This window comes from Diadema antillarum, unplaced genomic scaffold (assembly GCF_040938485.1).
Source record: "Diadema antillarum isolate AM-2024a unplaced genomic scaffold, OU_Dant_1.0 seq00000501_RagTag, whole genome shotgun sequence".
NCBI lineage: Eukaryota > Metazoa > Echinodermata > Echinoidea > Diadematoida > Diadematidae > Diadema > Diadema antillarum.
The window spans coordinates 1,510-22,660 of NW_027271458.1; the positions used below are offsets into that span (position 1 = coordinate 1,510).

Below are 21,151 nucleotides of genomic sequence, written 5' to 3' on the forward strand. Positions count from 1 at the left end.
TTTTACCCTCAACTCTGTTCCTTTACATTATGAGGTAGTATACAAGGTAATTTTAACAATCAGTGAAACCATCTTATCAAACCACATGATGTATGTACACTGTATTATTTCTAAAGCCTTCAAATTTCCAAGAGTTTTTGCATAAGGAGTCATTCACTACCAAGCAGTACTTGTGTCAATGAAATTATACCATGGTTGCATTATTTCACTGAGCACTGGTGATGATTACGCACCTGTGCTGGACTCAAAAAGACACATGAACCAGTAATCCCAGTAAGGATAATACAAGTCCTTTTTCCCTCAGAATGACTATTAGGAACTGCATTTTGAATAAAATTCGTCTAAAACTGAACTACCCAGTAAACACAACCATGGTCTCAGGACTACAGGGACATCTATTTCTCTTCTGAACTCTTTGATAATAGTGCACGAGAAGCTTACAGTAAAAATGATAGAAAGCATCATTTTCTCTTGGATTTCAATAAAACACTTTAAGGAGAAACTTGACGATATTGATGTGGGATCAATCATACTCGATAGCAGTGGCAGGACAGTTGAAGAGTGTTATCGCAAAACGAGCTAACTCCTTTCTTCTTGAGATATTTGTGATTAAAGCTGCTAAAAACAAAATAGAATTATAAGAAAATACAGCATAATTTTAATCATAACTTCTAGAATATTCCTTGTTATGTCACAAGTGAGGTATTACTGGAAAGGTTTGATTTTGCTCTATCTGATAATGGACTTACTTTGAAATGTTTCAAAATGGCGCTTAGCTCATTTTGCAATAAAACTTGTCAGTTGTAAAGGCTATGATACATTGGGACCCCTTCCCCCCCCCCCCCCAGCCCCCACCTACTCACCTCTGGTGTCTAACCGTGGGGGCGGGGGCTCTGTGTGGAGTCTCTTCTCCCTCTCCCTCTCAAGCTTTCTCTCTAAGTGCCGGAGGTCATCGCTGGACATCTGCCGGCTGATGTCTGCACTCGGCCCACTCTTGCCGGCGGGTGGATGAGAGCTGCTGGGAGGAGGTTCTTGGTTTGAGTAGTGAGTGTTGCTTGAGCTGAGCATTATGGAAAGAATAATATATGAGGGATAAGGATACAAACAAATCCAGAAATGCTATTCAAAAACAGAACAGGACACATTCTAATAACCTATATTCAGTTCATAGCAGTTTTTGTATGATATCATTCGCAAAATTACTGAGTAATTGGAGAAGAGTAAATGCTACATAGACAAAAAAATAGATACAATGCAGATGTCTCTATTTAGGTGTTTACTATAAAAAGAACAGACAAAAAAAAATATCTGCTATGTGACTGTGAACCTTTTGATAAACTGTATCAATGTGATTTTGAGACACAAGTGGCAAATTGATTTTTAGTTTGTCAACTGTGTGTACTGTGAATAAATTCTTACATAGTATGTAACATGTTTACCTTGATTTAATTCTTTGGGAGCAAGACACCTAAAAGAAGACAAATTCTCCAGCACTGCCAGATTTCAACAACATTTACATGTAAATCTCAAAGAATCTCAAACAATTTAAACAGTGAACACAAAATAGGGCAAGGAATTGAAATGTATTAGCAAGATCAATAACTTGAATAGCCAGTTATTGTCAAATGATTGATAAGACGCCGATGGATAACAACATGTAGAAATAAAGGCCAAAACCATTCCAAACAACATTATAAATTCAAAATGGCAATATGGCAAGTACATAAAACAAAGCAACAAATTCTTGAAGGCAAATTCATGTCAATTATGACTTGAAAATGGTATGCACAATAAAGAAAACAGAACAAACAAAGCATTTTAATAGCATGCTTGTTGTCAAATGGATGAGCAACAAAATCTAAAATGTCATCATGAAGCCTACAAAACTTGAACACTTGGTTAAACTCTAGAGAAAATGTTACACATGACAGTATAAACAGAGAGTATTGTACACAGAAGCCATATTGCGACTGCTCTGTAGAGTACAAACCTGTTCTTTCCTTTCCTCTTCCACCTCTTATCCTTTGACAAAGCTTCTTGATATTGTGAGTCGAGAACATCCATATACCATTTCTGGTTCAGAATGGGTAAGCGTATACTCATTGTGGAAAGAGTAGGCATTATTTTTCTGCTAGTAATACTGCCATCAAAGTAGGTGTGAACAGTCTACAAAACAGTCAGGGGAGTAACCCACAAAGAGGTGAAAGCAATCTGCTATCAAATACAGTTCCTTCTTCATCTCGAGTCGTAGCAAAACGCGATGACTCCACAGCCACTGACAGAACAGCAAGTGTCATGCAACCTGGATAATTCACTAAGGAAGAAAACTTCACACAGGCACTGCATTTCTCCTTGACAAGCACAAGTCCGGCAAAGCTGCTTTGTGCTTTCCATTATCCACTGCAGTAACTTCCCCTGCTTAGCATACTGGTACTTATGCTGTATGTTAGAAAGATAACTGATACAACTGCCAGACAAAACTCAGACTCTGAACTCTGGTAAGTACAAAGCTGCACACTATGTGTGTCCTACTTTTTTCCCTACTTTTTTCATTTAACTATACACACTGATAAAACTTAATCTTCTTTTTTTTTCTAATCTGCTCATTCAAAAAAATGGTGTTAATGGCCCTTTAATCTGTTGTGATATCATTATGAAGAGGGTTGAACTTTGAAACATGGCATCAACACACTATCCACTCAAGTTGAATGTGCTCAAGTTAATGTTTAGATGGATAGATGTGGGCAAACAAGAAGTAAATTAACTCATTCATGGAGTAAACTTTGGAACACATGAAGAGCTATGATGGAAGAAACTCTCAAGCGCATCTACACTGCCATTCTATGGACATTGCCAAATCAAAGAGGTTGAAAGAGACCGTGTCCCTTGCCAAATCATCATCAGATTCATAGCGTATCTACTGAAATAAAGGGCAGTTGTGACACAATTTTTAAGATTGGTAAATGATGTCATGGTTGTCTTCCGTCTCTAGATCCTGTGTCTCATTACAATACTGTCCAGTAGCTTCAGCACATTTTAGCAATCGTTTGAACATCAAAAATATAAACATTGCAATTTACTAGAAACTAGATATGAACTATGTGACCCTTGAACAGCAAAGGCAGTGGTCAAGAGGTTACGAAGAAGAGCCATTAACATTTGCATTATTCTGCCTGCAGTATAGAAGTTGTGTAAAAATTCAGTTTGCATTTCTATTATCCGGTCAACAAATTAAACCCATGAGTGTTCAACTTTCACTCCTGTAGACACTGCATGGTGGCTTGGAGTGTTTTACGCACTAGCTAGTATGTCTACCCTTCGTGGTATATATAACAAGTATATCAACTGTACCATTCTAAAAAATTTGATAACTTCTCGACATTATGTAGTAATCTGAATGCCATCCATCAACATTGCAGTGGAAAACAACTACATAAACTCTTCAAGGAAGATTTTCCTGACGGCAGTTTTAATGGCATGACATCTGCACTTAGCTTGTGCCCAATTTGATGGCAATTAATAAATGTTCTAACACAGATGATCTGTGATCAATGATGAAAAGAACACACTCGATTACAAGTCTGTCTACAAAGATAGATGGCCACCAACTACAATTACTGGTATCACTATTAAGAATGTCGATCTGCACTTTCTAAGGAACTCAGGGGAGGGTTGGCTTTGGTAATGTTCTTTTCAAATGCTCATCAACGCACGTCTTTAATCCCCCATGAATGCAATGCAAAAAAGACCTACCCTGTACATTCTTTATGGCTCACAATGAGCTCCTATTATCTTTACAGCAAACCCTATTCACAGCTGAAATCAATACTCTCTTGGGCGATGCTCTCCAAACCATACAACAACGTACAGCCTTTGCAGTTACCATGATACAAGCCTGACTGGCAACAGAAAGATGTTGAGGGTAACACCAGCACAACCATCACTTCAGACACAGAATGATGCTACGAAATGATGCTCCACAAACTTCAATCCATGATGCCTTGGGAGAAGCAGAACACCAGGCAGCCATCACAGCTAGGCATCACAAGCAACCATCACACTCCAGCGACATCCAATCTACTTGGCAGCGAATATAACTGTGGATTATGCACCACCGCTTCATTTTCGCTGTTCCCCCGTTAAAACTGTGTATTCACCTTGCTGCCTCCTATTGAATCTGCTTCTCACGATCTTGTTTGTTCGGGATAAGCCTCACAAGCTGAATACACTTTCTATTATTCATGAAGCCCAGTAACCTACAAAACACAAGGTGGAGTGAAAAGCATGGATAATGAAAGAGCCCTCTTATGAATATTCATTAGCTTCAATGGCAACGTGTGATAAACCCACAAGACTGTTCCATTGACAGTAGTGGGTGAGAGATATTGACATTCACTATCAGTTCTCACAATGCTAAATTTTATCTTCAGTTCTGGAACAAAGTATACATGGTTCAAGCATCAGATATCTTTCATTATATCAAATTTTGCAATCTTAAAGTGTTTGCATTAAATAAAGGTCTGTCACTGCTGATACCCACTTTCCAGTCTAATCAAAATGTCTGCTATCCTCATCTGCTCTACTTCTTGTCTACAATGTATGTCCATGTACTAGTCATTTTTACCTCTAGAGACTTGCCTCACTGATGGGGAATTTAAGCAAAATAAAGGTGGATTCAGTGATAGAATAGAAATATACAGGAACATCTTCGTGAAGTTTGGTGGAAGTCAGACAATCCATTTGAAAGTGTAAATACAGATGATGTACGAACATGAATATCATTTTCCGTGGATGAGAAGGCAGCAACAGTTTGTGCTGTCACCTGTTTAATAGTTAAGTATCACTCAATGTGATTATTTACCGCCATCGAAAACTGAGGGAGTTGGCTCAACCGGCAATAAAAAGTTTGTATGCTTTTTAGTGCAAAAATAAACAATTTATGTTATTATCATACATTTCTATACATCCCCATACTTAACCTCACAGTAAGTTGTTGGCCAAATTGGGGCCCCGAGTCTAACAGTGATATACTGTAGCATGGTGTGGCAAAAGGGTTTTAGGGGACTAGGCACTCTTTTTTCACTGGCTGTTTCTTTCTAGACATATGTACCAATCATCCATGCTAATAAGTAGAGGATAAGGGGATTTAATTGGAAACCCCTGTTCATTTACAATAAGTTTCAAGACATCTGTGCCAAAAGGTGAAGAAAACAGTCCTGTGTGCCTACAAAATTGACAAACAATGTGCACTATTATGCAACACTTAAAACTGACACAGATCTGACTGATTCACGTCATTAACTTTTCAGGAATTGCTAAGATTAATTTACTGGTCTAACATGACCGCTACAACAAAAACAACAACAACAACAACAACAACAACAACACAATATTATTGGGGTCCAGTTGAAAAAACAGAACATGCCAACAAGTACATTTTATGTCCACACCAGTTAAAAAGTAGAAAAATTTGGTATCTAATTCTGGTCCGACATGGACAGGTCCGACCAGTAGAAAAAATGGGTTAGTGTGCAGCCTTGATTAGAGGTTAATATAAGATATAAAACAGTCTGCAATTCGCACAATTGTCCCATAGTACAGGTCTCTATTCACATTTTGACTCTGCTGACAAGCATTCACAGCTACTATGGCAATCAAACAGTTGTTTCTTATGGTTAAATGTTGACTTTTTCTTTTTTTTCCTCTCTCTCTTGAACATATAGCACAGGCACATTGTTACAGTGTACATTGTAGCTAGACAAGGTCCAAGGTACTAGCATGTATCCCACAAGTACCAAAGTTCAATATTTCATGTCAGTATGTGGATAGCAATGCATTGATTAAGTTACAGTTAAATCAATTGTGTAACATTCACTTGGTATCACATTTTGAAACACAGGGTAAGTTGAGTAATAAATTCAAACCTCAAAGGTGACGACAGGCATGGAACTGAAAAAGTATTAAAGAGGTCTCTGGGCAGCATTCATTCTACAGTGAAATACGCACTGGATAGTATTTGGGACAGGAATTCAAGTGAATGCAAATTATGTACCTGGTACAAAAAAAAAAAAAAAAAATTGGTGCACATCATTCAGGGTGGTAATTCAAACTTCACAGAAATTATGCATGTGGGATCGGAGTGTGAATTGTGTCACAAAATATCACTGACAGCACACCGGTGTTTTTCTTACTGTGACTTGACACATGACCTTGTACTATCTTTTTCCCACACGAAATATTATGTGTGCTGCAGCACACGCAGTGCTTACATTGTACCTCAGATCGAGGTGTACATTATATTGGGCCTGAAAATTTGATGCCACCGTATTATGCGAATTATGAGAACAGTGTCAGTCTCATGGGATGACCTCATCAAACTTTGATAAGCAGTTTTCCTGTTACAAGTTTTAATTTCTTCATATCATGTGTAGACCATGAAAACATTTCTTCTCATGGGATAATCCTCTGCCAGTCCCATACTTTCAGATCAATGTTTATTGAACCTCATATAAATGGGTCATTCCATGGGGTTGGGTCTTCTCTAGATTTTCATGTTGTATAGGGAATAAAAGTCATACATCTGAAAAATTTATCAAATAATTGTCCGTGGTTTGCAGTTATTCTTGGAGAGAAATGTGTGAAGAATTATTTGATGAAAAAAAAATAAGCCTGTGTACAAATGTATTTTGTCTATGACTGTTTCACTAATGATGTCCCATGGTTTTTTGTGGTTTATGTTGTGACATAAATATATGCCATTTTCATGGCAATGTAAAACAGGAATATATATACAACCTTTCAGCATTATGCCTATCATAATTAAGAGAGGCAAGGTGACTTCTACAAAGACTATAAGGCACATGAACATTTGTAACAAAATAAGAACACCAGAGCATCTTCAAGCAACCTCATACCTATGTACAAATGATGTCCATGGCAATTTTTGTTGTAACATAGGTATAGCATGGTTTTACATACACTTCCAATCATAATATGATTAGAAACTTTATTTCTATAATGAGATTTATATTTCAGGAGTATTCTTATCCCACAATTAGCAGCAAAATCTTCCAAATAAACGAGAAAATACGGAACATATCACTGTACTTCAGTGCGATGTCCGGCCTCTTTGTGTAACGTAGGTAAGGAAAGACGCGTCTTGCGATAAAAAGAAGAGCTACTAACTTCAGCAATCATATTCATGTCACTGGCAGTCCTCCCCCAATGGCAGAAAAACTACTCACAGCCAATATACACCTACCTGGACAGCGCAAGATCTGTTTTTCTGCCGTTGTCCATGTAACGTAGGTACAGGAGTTTTAATGTTTCTGATGTCAATTGGTAAGCTTTTACGCTATTTTACGAAAATAATAACATTTGTCATATTCTGTAACTCTATTACAGGAAAAAAAATGACATCTAAACCTCTGAACTGGCCAAAAATACCGTGGATGATGATACTGTAGTCCCACATACTGAGATATTTGTTACAGGTTCATGTTCATAATTTTGATTGCCAAATTTTCCGTCCATGCCGGTCTCTGCAAAAGGAGCATATATTCCTCTCTTAGAAAACCATACAAAAGTATATCAGTGTATCTTCACTGCAATATAAAATTGTTTTACCTCCCGATTATTGTGAATTTTTGGACCCTTTTGTCATTAGGTATCTACCACGGTAGACGTGCTAGAGTTAGTATTAATCACTATACTAGTTGGAAAACGTAGATGTCCAGACTGCATCTGAACTAGAGAAATAGAGTTTGCCTTATTTTGCTGGTGATATTGAGGGAACTAGGAGCTGTGAAATTCTTTCTCTTTAACAGATTTACTTCGAAAATGTCAATGTTTTCCTTCCAAGATTTCACTGACCTGTTAGATGCTCTGATGAAGTTGTTAACATTTCACAAGGATTCACCATTTCCATTCCATGTTCACCCACTGTGAAGTCTCAAAGCTAAAATGCCAGTGTCCTATTCAGTTTGGGTGGGTAGTGGGTAGGAAAGGCTTCAATAAAATTATGAACCCCAATCAAAATTGGACTATTATTGCTCTACACTATCATTCAAAAAGAGGGCGACAATTTCGATGGGGGATGAATATAAAATAGGGCCTAGTATTGTTTTGGGAGTCTATTAAGGACCATAACCGTAAACGTAACCCTGACCCTAGCCCTAACCTTAGCTAGGACACTGGGGGCAGCGACCTGCCCTTCCTACAGTGTAGCTTGCATCTGAAAACAAGTTTTTAGCATAGAGTATGAAAATGATGTTTTCCTATGTTTTACATGCTATATTATTATTATTAATATTTACATCATTTTAAGCATAACCCATTTTTTTTTCAATTTTGGTGGGAGGTACACATGGAACTCTAGCTAATGGGTATGCCAAGAGGTAGAAATGTAAGCAAAATTGTTAAAATTATTTAATTCCATTCATAAACACACAGATACATCAACAGGAATATATAGTCAACCCCGACAAAAATTTTCTTTTAATTTTTTTATTCTATTTCTCTTTACACCTTTTGTTCAGTTTTTTGATGAATCTGCCATGGCTCCTCCTCTACCACCGCTACGTGTTAAACTACATGAAAGAGTGAAAAGGACACATCCACAGCACTCCATAAACAGAGAGGAAGCCGACAAAGCAACACCCAAGAAGAGCGAATAAGCCGACAAAGCAACACCCAAGAAGAGCGAATGTAACAAACTAGACAAGAAGAAAACTGCACAGAGGGAAAATGGACAGAAGAAAAACAAAAATCGAGGGCTAAATGGACATTGGACAAAAGAGCAGAAATTAATTTCAAACAAAGAACATGGAGAAGACAAGACGACTTGTCTGATTTCTCTTTATTAGTTTTCTTAGTTAGTTGACAACTAGTTGATGATGTTGTTAGTGTATATTAGGTCAAATTGTGTAAAGCTTTTACTTTCTTCTTCTTCTTCTGATTAAGTCTGCCTTCTTTCATATCAGAGTTACAAAGAATTGAAGTCTGTGTAACATACATGTACAACTGTAGGTATTGTTCCACAGGTGTGCAGTAGATATAATTCCAAAGAACTGTTACAATAGTGTTACTTGTGGGAACATACATAAAGTCTATATGTGTAGGTTTTAACATCTCACACCACAATAAAGGAAATCAGGTGATACAGCTGTATGTCGTAGTGTACCTATGTTACAAAGACATACTGTCCGTGTAACGTACACCGTAGGCGAGGTTGTTCTCTGAAAACCCCTGATTATAACAATAAAATCATGTTTTCACTTGAATACCCATACAAATCACTTGCTTCAATTGTGGTGCTTTTAAGAATATTGTCATTGTATCACTCTTGATGAAAAAGTTAAACCTTTGATTGAAATTGTTAATGGTTTGTAGAAAAAAAATATGTTAATAAAAGTGGCTTGCAGTTGACATCAGAACATACAATCTTACTAATAATGATCTCATGCACCTGTTAAATAACATGTTGATGTGCTATGGATGAAAAAAACGTGGATGTGTTCATTGTTATCATTTCTGAACACAAAATGATGAAGGATGTCAACAAATGAAGTCCGTGTAACATAGGTATTTTGCCATACCTGTTTACCCATGCTGACTGAAAGTGTGCGAAGTAATAAACAGATTTCTAGTGGAATATGTTGAAGAATGGGAGTAACAAATCAGGGGGGAAAAGGAAATTTCAATTTATCCAACTTGAATTTTCAACTTGTATGTCACAATTTCAGTCCCAACCCCATGGAATTACCCAAATGTCAAATGAACATACCTATCCAATGTTAAAAGAGCATTGACAGGTACAGGTAGAGTCCTAGTATGACACATAATTTAAATTATATACTCACAGGACTGGTACACTAGTGAGCACTCTTCTGCCATCCTCCATAGTGTAGTATACGACATGTTGGTGTCGAGCTCCTCCTGCACTCTGGGTGTCACGGTTGCGGTGTCGATATGCCAGACGAAACATTGTGATCTACTTTTATTACCAGCAGTAGCCTGGGCTGGATATCTCTTTTGTTTGACAGTTCGAGATAAACAAACTCTGGTCAAAGTCCACTGACCATGTTACCCAATTCTTCAGTTCCAGCAGAGTGCCACTTTTTAAATGAGCCTTGGACATGGGTGTCAATCAAGGTCAAGTCAAGGAATGTGTTGGTGTGGGAGAATTGCTTCTTGTTGACCATCACAGACCAAACCATCCATCTTCCTGATTGTTCCCTTTGATACTCACTTAAAGTGCAACCATCACTTAAAGTGCAATTATCACTTTCAACAGAGAAATGACTGAGTTATTAAATGGAAAAAGCACAGACTGCTGAATGTATTGCACAGCTCCGATGTCGATCACATATTTTTGCAATGGATCTATCAGTAAAAGCACAGTAGCAAAATGGCTCTCTCCACTGCTAATCCATGGTGTGAAGACTTGACAGGGGGCCTCAATAGATCTTGAAAGGATTGAAAGCAGGCCTGAGTCCTGAAAATCAGTCCTGATGAGGAGTACAATTGCACTTACAGATTCTAGACTATGCTCACACAGTGCACTTGTGCGACACAACGAGGCTATACATCCAGTATAAGAGTAATTCATTCTCAATTTCCAACTGGCAAGACTGGTGCATTCAAAATGCCTTGGGCTCTCCAGTTATTTCACAAGTTCAGACAGTGGAATGCAACCTCTGTGATCTCATGCACTTCAAGAGGCCTTGTAGACCGGCAGACGTCAGTGAAATCCAATGGTCTACACAGCCCCTGGCAGCCTTTGCCATCCATGTGGTGCTAAGCGTCAATCCAATACTAGAAGCAACCACCAATTGTTCCCTCAAATCCCTGAATTCAACTCCTGATGTGGGGGGAACTACTGCTGAGCCCCCCTAGGCCATGCCCGGGCGCATTGACACAAAGCGACATTTGGGATTCTATTGTGGTGGGGATAAAGGGTAATTCATAGAGGAGAGAACTGAAAAGAATGGACCATCGACACATTGGATTGTTCAGGCAAACAACAAACTGTATGCGCCACAATACACACACCTGTGGGAAGGTTGACACATTCCCACCTTTAAAAACAACTAACAAAGTTAAGGTGACTGAGTCCCAGATGCGATCAAATAGCCTTGCACTGTGACTTTCTATTCATATGCAAACCATGCATCTTGAACCAGTTAGGCTCACAGCCGTATTTGCCTTGAACAAGTTCTGAAATGACAGTTTGACTGAGTTTTCAAAAGCCGAGTGGTCCCATAAGCATATGAAAATAAAAGATGATAATAAAACAAACAAAAAAAGCACCCAAAAGTGCTCATGAAAGATATGTATTCACAATATTCAGTGGCAAAGTATGAAAGTCCACAGGAGTGGACAAAAGCTAGCCAGCACGTCACCAGAGGTTGGTAGAAGCCTAAATCTCCAATTGTGCGATGACCCGAACTGATGAAAGTTTGCTGCATCATTATAATTATGTAGATGTGGAAAAAACTAGACATTAGGGGTGGCCTCGGCCACTGAATATTGATGTTGGGCCACTAAATTTCCACGAAGGCAATTTTTTGGTGACGATGTTGCACAGTGAAAATTCAAAATGAATTGTTATATCACATGTGACCTTGCATCACAAAACAAACAGAAAGTCGCCAGACATGAAATTAATAGTTAAGAGCATATTCTGAGCAGACTTTTAACTCAAATCAAATGGACTTTTCCTATTAAACCTATCTAAATATTGGAAAGAAAACACACACTCAGGAAAAGTGTGAACTGAGAAAATAGGCTCTGAAGTACAGTGTCTAGATTCAAGAGCTTAATCGTTACCAAGCTGTGCTGGCTGTGCGATAAATGGGACAAAACACATGATGTAAACTACTTTGGCATAACAACAATGAAGAGATTATCAGATAAAACTGAAATTAAGCATGCCTTATCAACACACTCTGTCCATGATTAATGCCAACTTTCAAAGTAGTAGCACCATTCTTTCAAAAGTTACAAGAGTTGCGAGTGAAGAGTGTGTACAAGGTTTTTAAGAAATGAAAAGGGGACTCTAAAGACACACCTAATCACACTATTCTACCGAAAAGTGTTCGAGATAAACTGCTTAAAAAACACACTTTCCTGTTCATTTTATGATATCAAATTTTAGCATAATGTAGAAGAAGACAAGTTTGCTCTTTCAGAAAATGTAAAAAAGTCAAGATTGACCAAATTGACCTTTTTCATCTATTTTCAGTCTTCACACAAAATCAGTGCGTGCAACTTTTTGTTCATTTTGTGATGCACGGTCACATATTTCTTAAATTTTTTTTTTTTCATAGGGCCACCTAAATTTCATTTAGGGAGGTGGCCCTAAATTTCATTTAGGTGGCCCTACATGTATTTCTTTTTTGGGTCACATTCAAAGATTAAAATGGGATGAACTGGCAAATAGAGTAAAATAAAAATTAATGTCGAGCCCTGAACTGATGGTTAGAGGTCTAGTTGTTTGCAGGCATCTTTGATTTGCACACTACCACTGCAATGCTGTTCATGGTATTTTGAGAATTGTACATTAAACTTACTGTCTTTTTCAAAATCCAGCTACACCTTTACAAGTCTGTTGAAACAAACTTTACAAGGGCAGTTTAAAGGGTGTCTACAGTTCTGGTTGAGGAGAGGATTTAGCTGTTAATGTTTTGCGAGATTATTCAGAAACCACTCTACGAGATGTCAAAGAGCATGCAATTCTAAGGAGTATCAAAAGTTTACTTGATGAAAATCGGTTTTGAAATGGCTGAGATATCAACGACAAAAAAAGTGAAACAAAGAGATCCTAATAGAAGGCGTGGCCTGTCACCTTTTATCATTATCACTTTTTTGGATATCTCAGCCAATTGAAAACTAATTTTCATCAAAATCCTTCTTAAAATCACATGCTCTTTCACATTTCATAAGAGGTTTCTAATTAATGTTCAAAACATGAATCCCCACCTCAACCAGTACTGTACAGTCCCTTTTAAAAGGTTTGTGTTAAATTGATGAAAGGCCCTAGTTTTGGTTGAGATGGGGTTTCCTGTTTCCAACTTTTTTGTGTGTGAGATAATGAGAAACCTCTTTTGAAATATGAAAGCGCATGCAATTCTATGAGGAAGTCAAAGTTTCTTTGATGAAAATCGATTTTGAAATGACTGACTCAGTATATCCAAAACAGGGATATCCTTATAAAAGGTGGGACCGACCTTTTATTAGGAATGTTTTGCTTTAAATTTTCTTTTTCGTATAGTTATATGTCAGCCATTTCAAAACCGATTTTCATCAAATAAACTTTGAATTCCTAATAGATTTCTTTGCTAGAGTGACGCTTCATAATTGATTTTCAGTATCTTGCAAAAAGTTAAAAGCCCAATCCTCATCTCAACCAATACCATACCATCCCTTTTGGCTACAATTGCTGCATGTTAAGCACCGATGAATACAATATGAATTTCGCTGAAGCTATTTCAAACTATTGTTGCAAATCTCATGGGGTTTGCTGTGCGCTAACAGTACAAAGCAGGCATAAAATCACCTCACACTGTGTCTTTGAAAACAGGGAGATGCAATTATAAGCCAATTCATAAAGTAACATCCGTGGGTGGCCAAACAAGGAACCCGAGACGGGTGGGGGTTGCTATGGAAATGGTGAGTGATGAGAGAGAAATCACCTCCTACAATATGCATTGTGGTTTTCTTGCAAATCTCCTTCCTGTACATTTCACCCACAAAACACCATCACCTTCCTACACACCTGCTGGGAAGATTCCAGAGTGTGTTGTCATGGCAACATCAAAACAGTCTAATGCATGGGCTTGAATAGCCTGTGACTGAATCTGGAGGTATATGAAATGTGATCACCATTATAATAATTGCTGTTACACTATGAAGGATAGTAGAAGACACACTGTATGTCAATCATTGTACATGCAGTGTAATTGTTTGATATGAGTGTACAAATGCCCACTGAACATAAAACTGTGATGCCTTGTCTTCATGTCCATCAGATTCTCATAACTTTTAGACAGGCTTGCCCTGACAGTTGGTTCTACAGTGGATCGATGTCCAAACAGTACTTCACACAAAATTATTTTTTCCTAATGCTAGTATCAAAAAAGTCTGTTGACCATACCAGGTGTAAACACACATTAAATGTAAAACCAAAAAGGAGAGAAAAATAGCTGACACTCAAAGATATGGCGCATAATACATGTAACATTGCTCGATGACGAAGAATGCAGACATTCATATTTTTCATACAATGTGCATCACATGTAATGTATTCTACCCATTCTGCTACAGATGCTGACATCCAGTACAGGAACCTAAAACAACAGATTTTAATGACACTGCCACTGAGATGTAATAGCTCAATGAGATTACCACCCAATGTACTGCTCACACCCAGAACGAGGTGACACTGACTGGGTATTTCTTTCATCCTGGTGAAAAATGCCATTCAACACACATATACAAAATTGTACGACACTATCTGCTGGCACACATAACAATCCCTGCCAAGAGTACACTGTGCTACAATTTGTATTTGATAGCAAAGCATTTTTGCAGGGCTCAGCAGGAACAAAAAAAAAAAAAAAAAAACACCAAATAAACCGAAAAAATAGGGACATTTTCATCTCCCCCTGCCCCCCCCTTCTCTCTCTCTCCCTCCCTCACTCCTTCTTTACAAAAATGTTGGCTCTATGGGATATCTGTAAAGATATCGTCAACACCACAATACAGATCACTATCATTGTAAATTCCCACGAAAGAAAGAGAATGGATCTCAAAAATACATCATGTGACTGAAAAGATTTGTTTGGGTTGTTTATTCCCATGAAACTTACTTGTTTGAGTTCCAATCAGTGATTGTCGTCTTTGGGTAGGCAACTATCGGTAAAATGGATGCACTGCGGCGCAGGGAGTTGGCTGGGTTGTCAATGCTGTTCTTCAGCTGGTTGGAGTCCCGTGGACCCACGGGCGAATAGTTTCGGGTGAAGGTAATGCCCGAGTCCGCCACCTTCACAAGGTAGCCCTTGAAGTAGTTGCGACCGTTGCCGCTGGGATGGCGACTGTTGTTCATGTCTGCAAGTGCTACCATGTTGTGGCTCGAGTACCATCACCAGCCTCTCAGCATGTCCAGTCACTTTACCAATACAGCATTTACCAACATCTCTACCACGAGCCTTCTTGCCATTGTGAAGAGTGCATTCCTCGAAACCGTAGTAAGGTGGATTCTTAAAGTAGGGAGCAAGACATAAAACCCTGAAGGTAAAATGTGCATTATGTCAGGTCACTGGGGATTTGTAAGGTATCAGTATGCAAACAAAGGCTGTGGGAAGATCAGGAAGAAAGAAAAAAACAAACTTACAAGAAATGGAATACATCTCGGCAAAGGTGAGACTTCGCAGAAATGCAAACACCTTTATCCGCCCAAAGTCTGGGAGATCTTGGCAGCTTCTGTTGTCAAGGGCCTCAAGGATCTTCATATCATATTGAATTCAAGCTAAAGTCTGCCTGCCAGTGATAAGGTCATGATACCCACAACCTGAAAAATTCCACGCTACTTCGCAGGCACACTTTGCACAATGGGATCATTGACATTGGATAGGATGTATTGACACAGGAATGACTACAAATCTTATCAAGCTTGGCACACTCCCATATGCATATGGGCATAAAATAATGTAAACACACATTGAGGACTAAAACTTCAGCTACAGATTTCCTTTGCACACTTGTGGCATATGATGGATTTTAAACATGATGGATGATTCTATGTCTGAATGGAAGATGTTTACATGTTCTGAGGCATGTATGCCATATTTAACTGTTTACTTGTACAAAGGAAATAAGAAAACAGAGATAAAAGGTATAGACAGGCTGTGGGCTAATGGCGGGGGGGGGGGGGTCACAATTTTTGTTGCGTATGTTTTTTCCCCTTTTTACTCTTGTTTCAAAGCCAAAAGCGTTGGGGTTAATACACCCCAAGTACACACGAAAAAGGATGCCTTATTACAGTGTATTTATACTGTATACCAATACTGTGATTACTGTTTCATACAAATCATATAAAAAGTATGTAGTGTATCAAAAATGGGAATGTTTCAATGTCATCAACAAACAAACACAGTTTTTGTTTGTTTGTTTTTGTTTTTTTGCTATCAACCTATCGAGGAAGGGCTGACTTTGCCACAACACGCATTCCCATAGACCCCTGCCCGAGTTTACTCAGGACTTGTCTTCAATGGGTTAAATCACCAGTGTACCATGGACCTCCAAGCTCCATGAGTGTACTGAGGACTAAGGTACTTCATATCATGGAGGTACCTCCATGTTCATATTCACTGGGTAGGCATAGGACACAGTTCAATCTAATTCACAAGAGCAATAACAAAGTCAGGTGTACAGTACTTACGATTCACGGAGTCACTCACAACAAAGAGCAGGAGTGAAAAAAAGTAGCAGAAACTTATTGATCACTGACAAGTTGCTGAATACCCCTCTGATTGCTGCACTTATGAAGTTAGGGGCAAGAGGTTTATGTCCGTTACGGATAGTTGGTATGCCTAAAAGCTGAGGCCCCCTTTGACTCCAGGGATGGTAGTTGGTGTCACATTCCTACAGCACGTTCACCATTCCCACTGGAATAAGCATCAGCGCTCTCATGGTAATGCAACCAGACAGATTCAGGCTTTTCTGTGACAGCTACAGCATATTATCAGGCTATTCAGGGGAAAAGATGCCCATTCAACACACAGCTCAGTGCAGGAAGTGTTAGGCTGTTGGGCAAATAATAGATTTGAATGGTAAGTATTTTAAAAAAAAGAGGCCCTGGCTTCATGTCAGTGAAAAGGACCTAAGCAGAGCTCAATGCTGATTAGTATGCATGACTGGGAGCTTAGAATGGGTTGCCAACTGAGAAGCTCGTTCCACTGGAATAAACAGAGAGAGGATCTGAAGCGAGAAGACTCAGTGAGGAGAGAACACTGTCCTAACAAAGTAATTGTTTACTGGTATTTTGGGTGATACATGAGAGGGTATTGATTTTATACTTTGTATGCTTTGAGAAGGGGTGCATCTAGGGAACAATCCTCATTGTATTAGTTGTCAATACATGCTACGCTTTGCAAAGTCACAGTCTAAAACTGTGTTCAACACTGGAACAAACACGACATTTCTCAGTTTCATAAAACCACTTTGGTTTCAACATCTGCAGTGTTGATGCTATCATTGCTTACAGGCAATCTCCATCTTTCAAATACTAGCAAAAAACAAAAACAAAAACAAAAACGAATGTGACTATATAAAGATCAAATAAAAAGCTATGAAATCTGAAAAAAAAAAACAGTTTTAAGTCACTTCACCTATCCAGTCTTGTATGATGGAAAAAAAAAAGAAAGATGTATGACAAAATAGGCATTTGGCTTGAAAATCCACTTCCCTATTAAGGCGTTGCATCAAAATTATACAATGTACCTTGCAGGATCCTGCAGGATCCTGATTTTTAGCAGGATCCAAATGAGTACTGTTGATGTCAAAGAAATCCTAGCTGTAAATAAAAATGTATGGATAAAACTGTATCCTAAATCTGTTACAAAACATGGAAGGACCTGTCTAGCATTTAACAGACAATGATTTTGAAACAAAAATGCACACAAAAGCATTTCAAAGAAAAGAAGAATTATCAAAAGCCAGCACATAATTAATAAGCATTCAAGTAGTAGTTTAAACTTCAAAAATGTAGTTTTAATAGAAAAAAAAAACAACACTGCTAAAGGCAATGAGGTCAGCTGAAAAATAAGAATCCCTGGTATGTTAATAAAAGTTTAAAAGAAAAATCAAATCAACTGATGGGCAATTCCGCAGTTAGGTGGACATGACATGGATAAAAGAAATGTGCCTCTTTATCTTACTCTTTAATTTAGGTACCAACTAATGCCATGGATGTTCACCAATCATTAAGGTCTTTCAAATTCAGTAGATTTTATTTTTCGTATTTATTGATTTCGCGAGATCTAAAACCATCATTTAAAATGTACATGTGGGACTGGGGATGCTGAAATTCACTTAAATGCAAATTACAGTGGGTTCCTTTGAAATTTTTTCCTCAAAGTTTTGCTAATGGGTAAAAGATGAATACATTTAAATACTCCAGAAGTCATGTGACATTTTGTCAATTACAAAAGGGTGAAATGACCTGCGGAATTACTCCGGACAAATGTAACGTTACTAACCGTAACGTTACTAACCATGCTTTTGGGGGTCTAGCTAAAAAATAATTGGTCGAACTGCTCAAAAACTTTGTGTGAACATTTGTCATGATGCAATAATTAAAATTAATGCAACACTTTGTTTGAAGTAACTTGAATTTTTGCACACTTTTTGTTACAAGACATTGATTTTTTTGTCATGTCCTTTTTTCGTAACGTTACTAACCTGCCCTTTAAGCTGCCATAGCAATTCTAATATTTCATGGATTGTATTCATTCTTTTCTGTATCATAAACCTGGGAAGGATGAACATGTTTTTGACATAATTTTGACTTGAAATGAATAAATGGTAATTTAGTAGTAAAAACAAATATCTGAATTTGTTCAAATGTAACGTTACTAACCGCGGAATTGCCCTGATGCAAAATGAACATCAAAGAGTGCGCTTGTTGCATTTAGAAGAAAAATGTTCGGTACGGTACCAAAGAATCTGGGTGAGATTGAATAGTTTTCAAGAACAATTACAACTTAATCTTGCCTCTTACTAGACAAAACCACAAACAAAAACAACAACTATAAAGACAGTCTCATCTGTGGCACTGGTTTGTCTCGTTTTGAGAGATTACACAGTATATATCTCAAAGAGAATATTAAGACAGAGGGGTAGAATTGTGATAGCTTTCAAGGAAATATTATGGTCAATATGACCATGAAACCTGAAAATAGTAAATAACACTGCAAACACAAACACACACATGAACAAGAAGCTGAACATCCATTTGTATAACACAAAGAACTATAAGTGTAAACTTGACTGCAGAAAGAAACATGATATCAATATCAATGAAACACTGGCAACCAACTGTATCATTTTACCCATGATTCCTGCGATGCTCAAAGAAGCTAGTCCAGGTCAAATCAGGTTCGGCTATCTCAGGCTGGCTACCAAGGCCTAGCTCTGATAAAATATTACAATGAAATTAGCAAAGGTAATTTGCAAGGTATGGCAAACTAATTAACCAGTACAATGAACATATGGTATGTTGTAGCGGAAGACAACATAATAATGGCTACTAAACCCCAAAACTTATGAACAAGTAAATGATTCATACTCTTTGGAGTGGTACGTAAGATGAATACATTGACTGAGTAACAAGAAAGAGCTCTTTATAAACAGTGCAGTATATTATAGAGAAATACTAGCCATCAAACAAAGTAAGATAGTCACATTAAAATCATATTTTGAAACTGTTTTTTGGTTGTTAGATCTTCATTTACACGAATTTTCTTTATACTTCATTCGTACAATTTGAAGATAGAGTCTATAAAGATCTATTCTCATCTGTGGGAAGTACAGTCCTAACAATACATCTGCATATAAAATGCTGATTGGTGGTAAGAAAGGACACAATACAAGCTCCGACAGAAAGGCGGTTCATAAACACAGCAGTTCAAATGCCAAATACAGATCATCCCTCATATAGGGGTCTATTATTATTGTCGTCATGAATGCAGAGTCTCACTATATATCTAGATATCAGACATCTGTTTTAGAGTCTTGTTCTAATAAAGTCCATCCTGAAAATTTTATTGCTTATTGACAGCAAAGAGATATAATCATAATAATAATCAAGAGAAATAAATCAACCAAAGGTTTAATCACCAAGGGATGTGGCGATGGGTCTAACGTTAAGAATAAAATTCTTAGGAGCTAACACCGTTAGGATACCAACACAGCCTAACTAACGTTAAGTTTAGTTAGAATACTTGTAATTTAAGCGTTAGTATTTAGAGATGTATCCTATTCCTAGCTATTCAAAACTTTAGCATAAACAGACTCAGCTCAGTTTGACAGTAACCAACAGTGGCAACACTGCACACAGGTACTAGTCCAACGGTCCCTGACCAGTAAAAATCACTGTAACTTAGCATTCTAAAGACCAAACTTTTTCAGGAGTGGACCAGTAAAACTTTTTATTGTTATTCGGTTAGAGTCCAACGTTAACTACAAATTTGTACCAGAGTATTACGATAAATTACTCTATCGTTTAGAATCTAACCGTTAACTATCCAGCCAAATTCCAAGGGATTTTACGTCGGTTGCGAAGTTCCACAATTCATGACGGGCTGGACTGACTGGGGTTGAAAACAAAGAAGAACTTGACTCACTTGTTGAATTAAGGAAAGAAGATGCTTTCTGCTGATTAATGTGCAATCTCTTCCGTCGCTGTGCTGCTAGGACAAGGCTTGATGCGGAACATGCGACACCGAAGCAACTCTGATTGCAATGCGTGTGTCGACGGTGATGATTCGATGCAGCTATGTAGGACACTGTTGCCTGCCTGCCCGACGTGCCTCGGCGAATGCAGCTGGTTGGCTTCCGATAAAGGGTGCACAGTGAGGGTAACAACACTTGGGGTTGCTCCTGCAGATTCCAGCAGAGATCGACTTGTAGACTGTTCAGAATTTTCTTTTGGAACACTGAAATTCGACGATGACCACCAGTCCCCTTGCATACTTAGTTTTCCGTATAAAGAGCAAGAATATGGACGGATAAAGGACTATAATAGTTTGCAGACGACAGGCTGTTGGCTCGGCGCTTCGGCAAATAATTACAGCGGAATTATGCCCCCAGAATTGTAGTGCGCCAGCTATTGACCAACGATGTATAATCTTGATAAAAGCTGCATAATGCTGCAGCTAGTAGTACGGTCTGCTATGTCGAAATATTGGATCCCGTGAGATTTTCGTACCAAAATTGATTTTTTTAGCTAACTTTGTCAATTTTGGGGTGCTGAATCCAAAAAACTTTGGTTCCATTTTTTTCGACCACGTCTTCAGCTGCCATTTTGAATTTCAAAATGGCCGCCATAGCAAACTGTATTTTGACCCAGTTCTCATAATGTGAGCATCAA

The 21,151-nt window shown here is 38.1% G+C and overlaps 1 pseudogene; it reads right to left on the bottom strand.

The window, feature by feature from the left end:
• Nucleotides 1–863: 863 nt before the first annotated feature.
• Nucleotides 864–20,752, bottom strand: LOC139733857 (uncharacterized; annotated as a pseudogene).
• Nucleotides 20,753–21,151: the final 399 nt, after the last annotated feature.